The following is a 15,638-nucleotide window of genomic DNA, read 5'->3' as shown; positions in this document are numbered from 1 at the left end:
CTCGAACCCTTGCCCTTCATTACCACCCCCCAAAACCACTCCCCCCCACCCCCGTCCAGTTTGGTCATGTAGATCTCACCCATTTCTCTCTTCTCTCTTAGTGCGATGATCCCTGTGTCTTTCTTAGGGTCTTCTTTTCTAGGTAGCCTCCCTGGAGTTGTGAGTAGCAGTCTAGTCATCCTTTGTTTTACACCTAGTATCTACCTATGAGTGAGTACATACCATGTTTGTCTTTCTGGTGGGGGAAGCTCATCAGCGGGTCCACTTGCTGAGTGTTCCTCACTCCCTGGCGCTTGGGAAGGTCTGAGATTGGGGCCTCCCATTGCCCTAACCTGGCTCTCCCTGAGTGGAGAGGTGAGTTCCCAGAGAGCAGGGCTCCAAGCATGGGCAGACTGGGCAGGAGAGGCCCCGAATGGGCTGGTGCCTCCCTCGCCGGAGCTTGGAACAGACTCACAGCCAGATGGTGCCCTCTTTTAACAATGTTTTTGTTGGAATAGACAGCATCAGACAATAGTCTAGGTGCTGCCCTCAGGACATCCAGTCCAAGAAACTGGTCTCAAGGATATCCTGCCATCACTCCCAACATAGCTACAAGGTAGGAGTTTTATAGAGTCAGTCTTTGCAGCCTGTTCTTTGGCTTTTTCAAGTGGAGGTTCAGGCCCAGGAGATTTTTCACACTCCCCATTCCCATATTCTTGGTGAAGCATGATCTCTCCTTGGGAGAAGAAACAGTGAATCTGCCTTAGTGTCATCAACACCGGACAACTCTGGGGAGTTGCTAGACCACTCTAACAGCTCAGTACTCAGGAAGCATTCCCTCCCAATTTATTCCTTTTCCTTGGCTCTTATGCTATTGTCCTTTATGGTCTCCTGGAACCTTCCCATTCTCCTTCTCTTGTAATTTTGTGTTATCTTTCCCATTGTGACTATCTCTCCTGGAAAGCTTTTCTAGATCATTGCTGCCTGCACTTCTGCTTCTATGACTTTGTGCAGGAGCATAGTCTTCTCTGGGCCCTCTTGTGAAGGGTGAATTTCTAATATGAAGAGGTGAAAGTCTCTATGGAGGGAAGTCCTCTCTGGTAGCTGAGGGTCTAGACTGTCCCCCACAGCATACCTTTGTATTACTTCTTAAACCACTCTCAGTAGCCATTTCCTCTCCCATTCCCGGTAGTGTTCTTTCTCAAAAGGGACCCTAAGGTGGACCCTCTGCCCTTAATAGGTTTTGATGTCATGAGGGTGGGTGAACCTTCTCTGAGGAGATCTTGACCGAGAATGATAACGTCTATTTTCAGGTGACCTTGACCTAGATCTGTGACCTGCCCCTCGAGATCTGGACCCTGAAGGTTGATGATGTCTCTCGCCTCTGCCTCTCTTGGGGAACAGACGTGTTGGCGAAGAGAGGCCAGAGTGTGGGCGGCTGGAGGATATAGAGTAAGAGCTCGACCATGTCGAGCCAGATCTTGACTTTGAGTCAGTATATGCACTTCTTGGATCTGATGAACCAATAGAGGGAGATTTAGGCCTGGAACAGGAGCGTCTACACTTCCTCTGAATCTTTTAGCACCCTGTCGACGCCTTAAGAAAATCATTGGTAAACTCGGCTAGCCTGGACTTTTCCTTCTCCTCTTCCCTCAGTCTATGTTGCTCTCTATAGAATTCTTCCCTGGACAAAAGCCGAGCTTGCGTTGTAGGCGTGGTGTTTGGGTGAGCAGTCTGCACACCTGACGACCATACCCAAGGTTTCCATGTACTGGCAGGAGCTGGTAGAAACACTGGACCGGGGACACTGTATCCTGAAGGCTTCTGCTGGCCAGGAGGAGACCCAGGAGAGACCTGTCGGGGAGGGACACCTGGAGGAACAGGCACACAGACCGGAGAAGCTGGGAGTGAGGGGCCTTGAGGCCTCTGGGATCTACGGCTGTGCTGTCTCCCATGCTCTGTTCTCCTGGAACAACTTCCTTCCCCTCTTCTGACTTGCTGTGGTAGAGAAAACAGTTAGCCAAACTCGTGGAAATGTCCCGAACCTGGTGGTCCACCACCTGGATGAGCAGCACGTTTTCTTACCGGACCAGTTGTGGGGATCAACTTTCCCTGCATTGATGACGGTCCCAACAGAGATGGAGTTCCAAAGACAGGCACCTGGTGACCCTTTTCCTCAGGAAGAGCAGCAGTTGCAGTTGAGGGGACTCCCTTAGAATGTTCTGGTTCCACCGCTGTGACTAGTGAGAATTTATCACCTGCCTCCGGAAAAGGGCCATCTAGCTTTTCAGAATGAACTGGTACAGACACCGTCCCAGACAAATCAGGTACCAGAGCTGGGCCAGAAGATGGATTTCCAGGAACAGAAGGAGCCAAGGAAGATGGACTGGAAGTGAACTAAGATAAAGAGGGAGCTGGGCCAGCTGAAGAAGAGGTCACTGGGATCCTCAGGGGATCCTGCTGCCTCGATACTGGGCTTCTCATCAGAGGCTCTGCTTTCCCCTGAATGAGGGGTATCGGTGGCAGGACTGGGGGTGGGGCTGGAGCTAAATGTTTGCCAGGTCCTTTGGTATAGCCAGTTCCGTTTCCAAAGTTAGTAACAGCCAGTTGTAAACACTTGTTGGCAGTTAAAGCATCTGGAGAAACATCGTTCTGATGACACGTTGGACATGTATGTTCATCTGATTCCAGGAGGGCTGTCCTAATGCATTCATCACAGTAACTGTTGCCACAGCAGGGGATGATGGCGGCATCCACCATGAGGTCCTTGCAGATGAGGCACAGGAGCTGCTCCAGGTTAGGATGGTCTTATTATGAAGATGAAGATGACGACGGTTCCCTTGGTAACAAGGGTGCCTTCTCTTTCTTCCCCACAGCATAGGGCTCTGCATCTATGGTTGGTATTGCATATTTTCCAGTGCTCATAAGCAGTGCACCCTTCACGTTAGGATCTTTCACCTCAGTGAGAAAACTTGTAGGAATTCCAGTGCTCCTTCTGATTCTCTGGCCAGATTCAAAGTTCTTATCCCCATTTGTTGGGCAACTCTTAACATGATGACCAGGGACACCACAACGAAAGCAGGTATAAGATGGAGGTGGTGGACCTAGAGGTTTCTTCACGGAACCCATTGGGCCGTATTCACCGCCACATTGCAACATCATTGCTTTGATTTTGTCTTCCTCCGAAGCGTTGGCTTCAGCCAGATTGGCAGTCTCTGTGAGCTGGGCCAGAGAAATAGATGCAGATGAGTCAGCGCTGGCCTGTTTGGTTCCCGTCACTGGTTCAGTTCGACTTAGAGCATATGTCTTCCTGGCTGACTTAACACCTCCACTAGGAATTCTTCTGACAATTATAGATGTGTTTTTAGGAACTGGCGCATTGTCATCAGTATATTCTTCTTCTGTCTCTGCGTTGAAGATCTGCAGATCGCTATTGGCTGCTTTCAGTTTCTCTCTCCTCATAATCTGCTTTTTTAAGTTGCAGAGGGAAATATTGAGCCCATCAAAGATGATCATGTCTTAGTTGGGTTTAGAGTTAATTATATAGTGCACACAGGGCATGGTGGCAGAGGATTCTGTGTGCTGGGCACAGCTCTGAACCCTGACCTTTGCAGCTGGGCCTGAAGTCAGCGCCGGGACCTTGATTTAACTCCTATCTTCCAAGACACTGTCTCAGAATAGAGCTAGCTCCGAGGGCTATAGCCGAAGACTCTTACTCTGAGGGTCGTGCAACTGTGCCTCACACTGGCTACCAGCTAAACCACCAGTTCTACTTGGTTCGAATAATAAAAACCCACAGACAGATATCTCAGACAGTAATCGCCAAAAGATCAGAGACCAGGAGTCAACCCCCAGCCAACTCTCACCCACCTTTTCAACTCCTCAGCTGGAAGGCGGAGATCCCATCTCTAGGAATCCTCAGACCGAATGAGCTGAGATCCTGTCTCCACCTGCCTTATATTCCTGTCACCACCTCCCTGGTGGTGGGATTAAGGGTGTGGCTCAACCCCACCCACTGGTGCAGGGACTCTCTATCTATCTATCTACCTATCATCTCTGTTATACTGATTCAATCTGGTGGAACTAAGGTGGTCTTGAACTCCTGATCTTCCTGCTTCCTCCTCTCAAGTGCTGGGATTAGTGGTATGTGCTAACACTCCCTGGCCTCTACGCTGAACTAGTGACTGGATCTCCACTCTGATCTTCAGGCAAGCTTTTATGATTGGGGCACAAACAAAATATCACCACTGTCATCCTCGGCTACAAAGGAGTTAGTGACCAAGCTACAGAAAACCCTTTTTTAAAAAAAAGTTTTCGATATATAGCTCTACTGCTGGGATTCGCAAAGTGTATAAGTAATGGAGGATGTGACAGATCAGGCACAATAACACTGTGGCAATGCTGTGCAAAAAGTTGAATGGAAGAAACAGCCGTACAGGATATAAAGTTGACTGCAGAACTTGCCATGTACGTGAAATATCAGAAAGAAATGGAAATAAGCAAAAAGAAAAACACATACGAACTGAAGAAAACACTGGGGTCATGAGATGTTTAGGAGCTTTTAATTTTTATTTTTCCATCTCTCAAGCTGATATGATTATATTCTGTTGCCTCCTTTTAACAATGTTTTGTTAAAATAGACAGTATCAGATGCTAGTCTAGGTGTTGCTCTCAAGACCAGTCCAAGAAATTGGTTTCAAGGATATCCTGCCATCACTCCCAATATAGCTACAAGATCTTTCTCCTACTTCACACTCATTAGTTGCCTATAGACCTTTATGTAGGGTTGAGGTCTTTACGTTTTCTCTGTACTTCCTTCAAAGAAGCAATTCATTGCTTGGTCGAATCTTATTAATGTTCATTTGGCCTCCATTTCTTAAAAGCCTGCCATGGTCTTCATTATTTCTTACTACTTACTGCTTCTCATTGTGAATGTTCTTGTTTTTCTTAAGGTACATCTTAAGGTTATGTATTTTAGGTTTTTTATTTTTAGCATACGCATTCACAACTATAAACTTTCCCCTTAAATGTGCCTTGGTCAGACCCCATAGGTTCTGTTAGGTCATATTTTTATTTTCATTTGATCCTAGGGACTTTTTTAGTTTTCTCTCTGATTTCTGTAATAACCCATGAGTCATTTAAGAGTGTATTGTTCAGTTCTTATACACACTTGTAGTTTCTGTATTTTATTTTGTTGTTGATTCAGTGTCTCACTGTGTATCTCTGGCTAACCTGGAACTTGCTATGTACACCAGACTGGCCTCAGACTCTAGATGTGTAAATTTAAAAAGGGAATCACAGGGGGAATGGGTTCAGGGCAGCTTCTTTCTGGGTCCTTGAAAGCTGGAGGCTACGGGTTACATCATGGAGGAGGAGGGGGAGTCGTCTGTCAAGCTTATGGACACTTGTTTTACCTGTGGTTTACACTGTGGCAGCATCTGTACCAGACAGATATCTGCAGCCTAATCCCTTCTTTGTGTCTCACCGCCCTCTGCTGGTCACATCTATATTTGCACTCTGTGGGCTGGGCAGATTCCCTCACCCTTCTGAGCTCTTCAGATCATACCCACTTAAGGTGGCAAATGTTTGCACTGGGGATGATTCTGGGTAGTGTGGGAGCGTGGAAAGAAAAAACACAGCACTGTAATCCATGTAAGCAGAGCACATTTCCTCACACCTCAGCATTACTCACCCCACTGTAGAAACACAGCAGTGGGTACATTGTACAGCCTTGGAACACCAATGTTCTTCAGCTCCATGGCAGTACACGATGGGCTGGTGGCTCCAGAATCTTCCAAGATGCTTCAGGCTCAGGACTATCAAATTCCAGGATTATATCTGTAGATACAATTTGTCTGTAACCACCGAGAGCTGGGCTAGCTCTCTTTATTCTCTTCACAGCCTGAGCCCAGATTCTGTCACTTGAGTCTTTGGTTTGCTAGTGTCTGGCCTCCTGTTCTCCATGACTGCCTCTCTGGGTGTTCTCTCACCCAGAGGATGTGACAGGCAAAACTGAGACCTGTGAATGTTCTGAGGTATCCAGCCCTCACAGTAGCTCAGCTTTTACTAATAGATTGTCAAGACAATGCCTAGCCACTGCCTCTTGCCCCATCAGTCATCTGCTGGGGGGACGACTGTCTCCTCAAAGCCTGCAAATGAATCTGAGCCTTGTGAGGGCTGTCGGTAAGTGCCCGTGCCTACTTACCATGCCAATGCCTCCTGACATGGTGGCAAGAAATTAAACCAGGCTGATTGGAGGGGCCACAGCAAGACTGAGGCTGTGACAATTTTATTGAGAGCAATCAGACTTTTTATACCATTATCAGAAACAGAATATAATGGTAAGGGGACATACAGAGAAACACAAAGCGGCCTGAATGCTTCACAGTCTAAAGGAGTGCTTTGGTCTCTCAGGAACTGGAAGGCACATTGTGCAACCAGGAGCCATGGACTCCAACTAAAAAACCTATGGCGCATACCGCTCCAGGGAGTTAGGCCAGGCCAACTCCGTGGTTCCTTGTAATTCCCTTTTTTTATTTTTTATTTTAATTTTAGGCTATGCAAGTCCATATTCAAAGAAGATGTGGAGTAGCAAATTATTCTTAAGACTATAATGCTTCCCAGTATAACCAACCAAAAAGTTTCCCAAAGGCATCCCTATGGACCATAGTTTAGAAATCCAATTAGAGACAGAAAAAAAATGACTAAAAATCTTTGCCAGGTTTTGTGCAGCAATGGAAGAGGGTAATTCATCTAACTTTGAATGCAGCGTGGTTAATGTTTTATCATGTAAGGCCTGAACATCAACACTCAAATTATCATGTGACCACCTTGCCTCAGGAGCAATATGGTTAGCGGTGGGCGCATCCAGGATCTGGGAGTCATTTACATAAATAGGGATGTTATTCTCTTCCCAGTTAACAAAGCAAAGCACAGGAGGATCAGACACATAAACCCAAATATGCTTCAGCAGTAACAGATGCTTTCAACAAAGACAACTTAGCAAGAAATAGCAACTAGGCAGGCACAGCTAAGATTCCATTAATCTCTCCCTTCAGTCAGTAGTTTCTTCAACTGAGTCATTGTTGGTAGGGAGACTCTGTTCTCCATATGGAGTTTCTTCAATGCCCATATCTTCTCTGAAGTAAATTGGTACTGCCAGGAGCAGACATATCTCATAGTCATAAAAAAAAAGAAAAAAATCTATGTTTTCTTGTTTGTTTTTTATTATGAAAATTTTTATTCATTTTACATACCAATCAAAGATCCCCCTCTTCCCTCCTCCCACCCTTCCAGCCTCCTCCTCCCAACCCACCCTCCATTCCCTTCTATAAGAAGGTGAGGCCTCACATGGGGAGGTACATTTAGTAGAGGCAAGTCCAAGGCCCTCCTCCTGCCTCAATGGTGTGTGAGGTGTCCCATCATAGGTAGTGGGCTCCAAAAAGCCAGCTCATGCACCAGGGATTGATTCTGATCCTACTGCCAAGGGACCCCTTTAGCAGATCAAGCCACACAACTGTCTCGCTATGCAGAGGGCCTAGCCCAGTCCCATGCAGGCTCCACAGCTTTTGATCCAAATTTCATGAGTTCCCATTAATTTGGATTGGTTGTCTCTGTAGGTTTCCCTATAATCTTGATGCCCCTTGCTCATAGAATCCCTCTTCTCTCTCTTTGTTTGACTGGACTCTTGGAGCTCTGCCTGGTGTTTGGCTGTGGATCTCTGCTTCTGCTTCCATCAGTTACTAGAGAAAAGCTCTACAATGACAGTTAGGGTGTTCACTGATCGGATTACTGGGGTAAGCCAGTTCAGTTCAGGCACCCTCTCCACTATTGCTAGTAATTTAAGCTGGGGTCATCCTTGGGGATTTCTGGGAACTTCCCTAGCACAGTTTCTCTCTATCCCATGATGTCTCCCTCTATCATGGTATCTCTTTCATTGTTTTCCCACTCCATCCCTGTTCCAGCTTGACCACCCCATTCCCTTATGTTCTCATGCCTCATCCCCTACTCTCCATTGCCCTCCCCTCATCCCTAGTTCACTCATTGAGATCTCATCTATTTCTCCTTCCCAGGGAGATCCATGCTTCCCTCTTTGGGTCCTCCTTGTTAGCTAGCTTCTCTGGAGCTGTGGGTTGTAGTCTGGTTATCCTTTGCTTTAAATCTAGTATCCACTTATGAGTAACTACATACCATATTGGTCCTTCTGAGTCTGGGTCACCTCACTCAGGATGATATTTTCTAGTCCCATCCATAAGCCTGCAAATTTCATGATATCATTGTTTTTCTCTGCTGAGTAGTACTCCATGGTGTCTATGTAAATGGGACCTCCTGAAACTGAGAAGCTTCTGTAAGGCAAAGGACACAGTAAATAAGACAAAATGACAGCATATAGAAAGTGAAATGATCTTCACCAACCCCACCTCTGACAGAGGGCTAATCTCCAAAATATATAAAGAACTCAAGAAACTAGACATCAAAATAACGAACAATTCAATTTAAAAATGGGCTACAGAGCTATACAAAGAATTCTCAATGGAAGAATCTCAAATGGCCAAAAGACATTTAAGGAACTGTTCAACATCCTTAGTCATCAGGGAAATGCAAATCAAAATGACTCTGAGATACCATCTTACACCTGTCAGAATGTCTAATATCAAAATCACTGAAGACAGCTTATGTTGGAGAAGATGTGGAACAAGGGGAATACTCTTCCACTGTTGGTGGGAGTGCAAACTTATACAGCCACTTTGGAAATCAGTATGGCAATTTCTCAGAAAATTGGGAATCAATCTTCCTCAAGACCCAGCTATACCACTCTTGGGCATATACTCAAGGAATGCTCGATCATACCACAAGGACCCATGCTCACCTATGTTCATAGTAGCATTATTCGTAATAGCTGGAACCTGGAAACAACCTGGTTGGCCCTCAATTGAAGAATGGATTAAGAGGCCAGGTGGTGATGGTGCAGGCCTTAATCCCAGCACTCGGGAGGCAGAGGCAGGCAGATCTCTGTGAGTTCAAGGCCCACCTGGACTACAGAGTGAGTTCCAGGAAAGGCACAAAGCTACACAGTGAAACCCTGTAGAGAAACCCTGTCTCAAAAAACCAGAAAAAAAAAAAATGGATTAAGAAAATGTGGTACATATACAAACTCTATGTTATTAAAACATCTTAAATGCCATATTCTGTGGATCTCTGAAGTGTTTGACGATGACCTGTCTATCTAAAATATATCTCTGCTTGACCTTGAAAACATACCTAATGTGCCTACAAGTTCAATTATAATGACTAACTACTAACTTTCATTTCTTTATATCCTAATATCCTTTCAAGGATTAGCAAATTACACTACATTGTTAAATGAATTGTATAGGTACAATATCTTGAACAAGATTAGAAATATATGTACAATATATTCTAACAAAATCAATCTCAAATTGGTATCAATTAAATAATCTACCTTTTTATCTTATCATATCTATATAAATCAATCTCAAATTTGTAGCAATATACATAATTTGCATACAATATACAAAAATCCAATCCAATGTAAAATATTTATAACTAGTAGTTGCCTTTTAAAAGTAGATTCAATAATCTATCTTTTTAATCTATATCCTCTTTTTTCTTTTCAGAGTAGATTCAATAACCTACTCTTTAGTCTATCATTTCTGTATCTTTTTTTCAAGAGTAGATTCAATACTCTACCTCTTATCTTTTTTCTTTTTCTTTTTGTTTCAAACAAGAACCTTAAATCTAATCTCCTTTGTTTAACCTTTTTCCTGACCATTAACAATAACAACTTGTAACCAACCATCCTGAACAATGACAATTATCCAAAACCTATAGAAAGACCAAAAACCATCCACCCCACCTTTTGGAAATGTGGATGTGCTGTTCTTAAAATTGCTTCCTGCTGTCTGGGGGTGAAGGCATCTTTAAGGGATCCTGAAAAGGAAAATTTTGAGTTAAATGTCAAATCCTGGAAGAAGTAGCTGTATCATTTGTTGTCTAGTCTCTGTATAATGCAAAAGTGCAGGGTTTATCTCAAGTCCTCACTCGAATAGTCTGTGAGGCTGGATCATCTCAGCTAGACATCTCGAAATTGTGCTCAGCAGTTTGTAGTCCAAAGCTGAACTTTGGGTGGTGTTTGTCAGCTTAGTGGTATTATCATTATCCTGATGGAATCCTTTTTGTGGGGCCCCATCATCTTTTTGGAGACTTCAAATTTGCTGTTAGGCATGGTCATGATTCTCTGCATAAAACTGATAAAGACTCAAACATGAAAACATGTACAGGCAGTTAGATGAAGCCTTTTTTTTTATAGAATTAGTAATCTATATGACCATTAATATCATGACGAAAGTTAAAATATATATACATATATTATAAATTTTGATATAAAATTCATAACTTAAGAAAAGTTTTAAACATCCAACTGGCCCCTGGTCCAGTAAGACAGAAGATAAAGTCTGTATTCAAAAGGAAATAGTTCTTTTACCTAACTCTTCCAGCCTCCAGTTGCTAAAGAGACCTTCAGCAGAAATAGCGATGCTGGAGCTTCCACGAAACCCAATCCTCCAGTGCTGTTCTAGAGCCAACGTAACAAAAACAGAATGGTCCTGGTACAAAACTCACATGTGTAGACCCGTGGAATAAAAGAGAGGACCCAGAAATAACCCACACAGTTACAGCCACCTAAGTTTCGACAAAGTCATAAAAATATATATTGGTACATTCAAGAACACAGCCTCTAAACCCACTTATCTTACTTCCTGCTTGTGCTCGGCTGCTCTCTCTGAGTTTCATGCTTAGGCAGGCAGCTTTCTAATACCATCAGACATCACGTCCTTCTTTAGGTCTCAGTGAGTCTCATGGTTGGCAGCAGCCATTCCGACAGAGGTGAGACAGAATCTCAAAGCAGTTTTAAATTTCATTTCCCAGTTGATTAAGCATCATTACTTTTTAAAAACTTTTAAGAATATGTATTGGTCATTTATATTTCTGAGAAGGATTACCTTTAAATATCCACTGGATGGAGAGAGAGGGAGAGAATTGAATTCTAGGTTGACAGACTTTCAACACTGTAGATTCATGGTCCTCGGTTATATAAACAATCTGGAAAATGATCATTTTAAAGGAAAATGTGAAGATGGTGGTCTGAAGATATACTGAAATGGAGAGTTTAGAAGCATGGAAAAACATGTTATGAGCTTAAATGTATGTAGTGATTCTGTTACCTGTTTTAACACATGTCTAATAAATGTAAATGCGTTAGGAGTACACAACATATAAAGATCTGCAAGTATGGAGGGTTAATGATGGTTAGTTTTCAGCTCCGAGACCAGGGGGTGGGATCCTGATAAAAAGCTCCACTCTCACTCTCCTAGACCAGCATGAATCTCTGCTCCTCCCAGAAGCTTTCCCCAGCAGAGAACTCGCCTTCAGGCAGAGACAGCAGCTCAGGGCTGTAACCCACTGGGCCAGGCCTGCAGTGAGGAGTTCTGCCCACGGACCAGGATGAGGGTTTAGCTGAAGACAGAAGGGCTGCTAGACAGTCCAATCCACCCTAAACCAACAGTGAGCTCAAGCTGGCAACGTGCCAAAGACCTGCAGCCAGCCTGAAAATAGGAACGGAAGTTACAAGGGTAGATTCAAACAGCTGGCTGAGATCACCACCCACGCTGGAGACAGAGCTGCTCCTCTGCGCCCCACAGGCGGGTGACCAGTCCACCACTGGAACTCCACCCGACCTCAGACCCGCAGGTGCCAGAGGCTGAGTTCTGGAAGGAAAGGTTCGTGCCTGTGTCCAATTTCTGCTCTCCGAGGCAACCAGGGGAAGTGGAGCAAGAGAACTGGGAGTCCTTTCTGTCAGATTAAAAGAGGTGAGGATTGAGCGCGACTTCCAGGGGGCCAGGGTCGGATGCGAGGCGGGAGGCAAAGGGGAGGGCCTGGCGAAGAGCTTTTCTCCTCTTGAATGAGTTTTATCCCTTCTTGTGTAATTAATATAGACATATGAATAGATTTGATAAACAGATTGATTGATAGATGCAGATCAATGGGCAGGTGCCTGAGCCCTGGGAGAGCGGAAGAGCAGGAAGGAGTAAGAATGGCGGCGGAGACCAAAAGAGGGACTAAAGACGCCAGGAACAATTCGGAAGCTCAATGTATCTGAAGTCTAGGATGATTAAAGTTTAGCTCACGAGTTTCAAGTTTCCCTGTGTTTAGTAGACTTCCTATTGGTCTCTTTGTTTCCGCGACTTTGGCGGGGGAGCACAGCCAATCATTGTAAAGGAAAGGCGGGACCTTAGTGCCAGCCTGGCAAACTCACTGGATGTGGGATTTTAAGGCCAGGCCCAGGTGCTTTTCCGCCCCTCAGCTCCCTAGCGCAACCACCAAGGTCTAGCCCGCCAAATCCGAGACGTGCAGGCCTGAGCAGTCTAGCACCCAAGGTTACATCTGTGTGTCTCTCCTGCCTGAAGGCCCAGGTATTTTATCAGGCTCAGCCACAGGTTCCTTAAAAATGATGAGGGTGATAGGGGATGATCCTGACTAGGTTCTCATAGGGGAAGGGAGGCCAGCAAAGACAGAGTAAAGGACAAGGGGGGGGGGGGGGGGGGGGACACGGAGCGGGACAACGCACGCACTCACATGAGAGCCGCTCTCAGCAGCAGGTTTCTGTGCTGGCAGAGCCTGTCACAGTTAGCAGATGCAAGTTAGATTCCAAGAGCGCAAAGTGCTCAGGCCCCCAGCTGCAGTTTTTGAAGTTGCAATGTTGAAAGAGATTCTACAGGTGCGACTGAGTAACCCCTGTAAGACACTGACCTTAGCTAAGGAGCTGAGAGGAGGAAATAGAACTGTTTCTATCTCACCCGGAGTTTATAATCTAGAAGCTGTTAGAAAAGAGCCAAGAACCCTGTGATTTCAGTTTCCCAAAAGTCTCTCATTCTACAGTGCTATTTCTTTCTGTTCTGGTTCTGCCCCAGGATAGCCGGTTCCAACTTGTTATGCGCAGTGTCTTGCTCCAGCCTGTCTAGAGTTTTGTGCGTCTAAGCACATCCATCAGAGGCATAATCTTTCACCAACAGTTTCTACGGTGGCCTAAAGGAGACAAAGATCACTTTTCTTTAGTTGTCATGGAATGGTGCGATTGACTCAGGACCAGTTGTCCCACAGGGCCCTCTGTGGTAGCTTACCCATTTCCTGTTGGGAGGCATTCTGCCTATCAAAGTCTAGCATAGCTTATTATTCTGTGTCATATGACATTTTTTAAGATTTTACTTCCCAAAAACTCTGTTATCTGGAGCTGGACAGACGGCTCAGCAGTGAAGAAGACTTCTTGTTTCTGCAGAAGACCCAGGTTCAATTCCCAGCACCCACATGGCAGTGAACAACTGTCCATAATTCTGGTCCCAGGGATCTGATGCCCTTTTCTGACCTCCACTGGCATAGGGCAGGTGGTGCACGGAAACACATACAAGCAAAACACACTGAGCCATCTCTTCAACCTCTTGTCTTTAAGCTTTTTATTTAAATACTATCATAATATACATTGTCCTGCTATAAAACTGCTTTTTCAAGTCATTATTACATTTTATGAATTTATGTGTGTTGGGTACATGAAGACATGGTATAACACTGTTCAAGGTCGACTTGATGAGAAATGGAATCACCTAGAAGAAAGGCCTCCGGGCACATACCTGAGGGATTATTTCATCTATAGGCATATGTGTGAGTGATTATGTTGACTGAGTTAAAGGAGGGTGGCACTTTTTCCAGGCTGTGGTGCCGAGACTGAATAAAAGGGCCAGCTAGCTGAGCACAGGCATTTCTTGCTCCCTCTTCCTGACCCTGGGTGGGTGATTACACTGTGACCAAGCCGTGCAAACTCCAGCTGCCTTGTCTTCCTGGCTCTGGTCATCGGTACTTCTCACCATGAGCCAGACAAACCCTGTCTTCCTAAGTTGTCTTTGTCAGGGCGTTTTATCACAGAGGCAGAGAAGTAGCTAAGACACATGGCTCACACGTTTTCTCTGCAATCTTCCTTTGTGAGCACATCCTTCATTCCCCATATCACTGTGATATTCTTCAAACTTTTTCCACTCTATTGCACTACATTTCTCAGCAAAAGCCTCTTTCCAGAGGGGGTGACTTTGTTTCCTAGCTGAAGAGGAAAAAGGAAGTCATCGGAAGAGTCTCCCTCCTGCCTCCCCCCACAGCTATAAACCTAACCTCACTATCAACAGGTTTGCTTTTTTCCTCTTTGTCTTCTTCCAGATTCTGAACCACAATCTTTTCCAAACTTGTTTCAGTCACTCGGCCTCCTCATCCATCTTTAAGTTCTCACTTCCCTACTGGCTCTCTCTCTCATCCATGGCAAATATTGTTAAGCCTTTTCCATCTTAAAGAAATACAATCTTCAACTTCTCATCCTCCATATACATTTCTGTACCTTGTAGCATGAATCTTAAAAGTTCTAATTAATAAAAACAAGCAAACAGCCAGGTATTGGGGTGAATGCTGAATGATCAGAGAAACAGAACAAGCCACGTCCAACCTCACCTTGCTAGTTCCTCAGCTGATCTTGTTTCCTCAGACTGGAAGCCTCTGTCTCCTTATCCAAATGGATCTCAGCTGAACTGCTGCTAAAAGCTTAACAGCTCTCTAGTTCCTGGTCCTCATGCCTTATTTACCTTTCTGCTTCCTGCCATCACTTCCTGCTATTAAAGGCATGTGTCACCATCCTGGCTGTTTCCAGTGTGGCTTTGAACTCACAGAGATCCACACAGATCTCTGCCTCCTGAATGCTAGGGTTAAAGGTGTATGCTATCACTGCTTAACCTCTATGTTTAATATTGTGGCTGTTCTGTTCTCTGACTCCCAAGTTTATTAGGGTGCACAACATATTGGGGAACACAATATCACCACAGTACCTTTTTTTAAAGTAAGTTTATCTAATGACTTATTGTCTACCCTTGATAACACTACACCTGTACCTAGTATCCATTCCTCAAGCCATTGTGACATAATGACAATTAGTATAGTTTAGCTTACCAGGCATCTGTGTGCCAACACACAGTGTTAAGTGCTTGGCAAATTATTTAATCCTTACACTAAGAGCCATATTAAGGTAGATGATCCATGCTCTGTTAACAAGGGCATAGAGTTAGGCATTTTAAGAATCCAGATAAATATAACAATAGTATGTTGTAATGGATCTTTCTCTGTCCCACTAGCCAGCTCCCAAATTTGTAAGTTTGTTTGGACTGTATAACAAACTTCTGTCCATGCCATATGTGTGGTTTATTGCTCTCAAGAACAGACCACTTTAAGAGTTTTATTGGTAGAGAGTGGGGGAAGGGAAAGGGAGGGACTAGTCTGCTTTTAAAGGTATCTCAGCTTACACATATAGGGGCTGGAGTGACTAAGCAGTTTGCCTGAATGCTGAACAGTGGATGTGTGGCCATGGAACCCTGGAAGTGGCCAGGGATGCCAGAAATGATAATATTCCACCCTTTTGTTTATTATAAAAAAGTAAGGGGTTAAGGGTAGCAGATGGGAGGGAATGAAGGGGCCAGGTCTCACAAAATTGCTCCCAGCTGACTTGGTGGTTATCAGTCTGGGGAGCATGTCCTGAGGTGGCTGCTTGTCTTCCT

General features: G+C 44.6%; 1 pseudogene; it reads right to left on the bottom strand.

Moving 5' to 3' along the window:
* Positions 1-515: 515 nt before the first annotated feature.
* On the bottom strand, positions 516-3,540 carry LOC118588718 (annotated as a pseudogene).
* Positions 3,541-15,638: the final 12,098 nt, after the last annotated feature.

The sequence above is a fragment of the Onychomys torridus genome, chromosome 8, assembly GCF_903995425.1.
Source record: "Onychomys torridus chromosome 8, mOncTor1.1, whole genome shotgun sequence".
NCBI lineage: Eukaryota > Metazoa > Chordata > Mammalia > Rodentia > Cricetidae > Onychomys > Onychomys torridus.
This window is presented reverse-complemented; position numbering and strand designations above follow the sequence as displayed.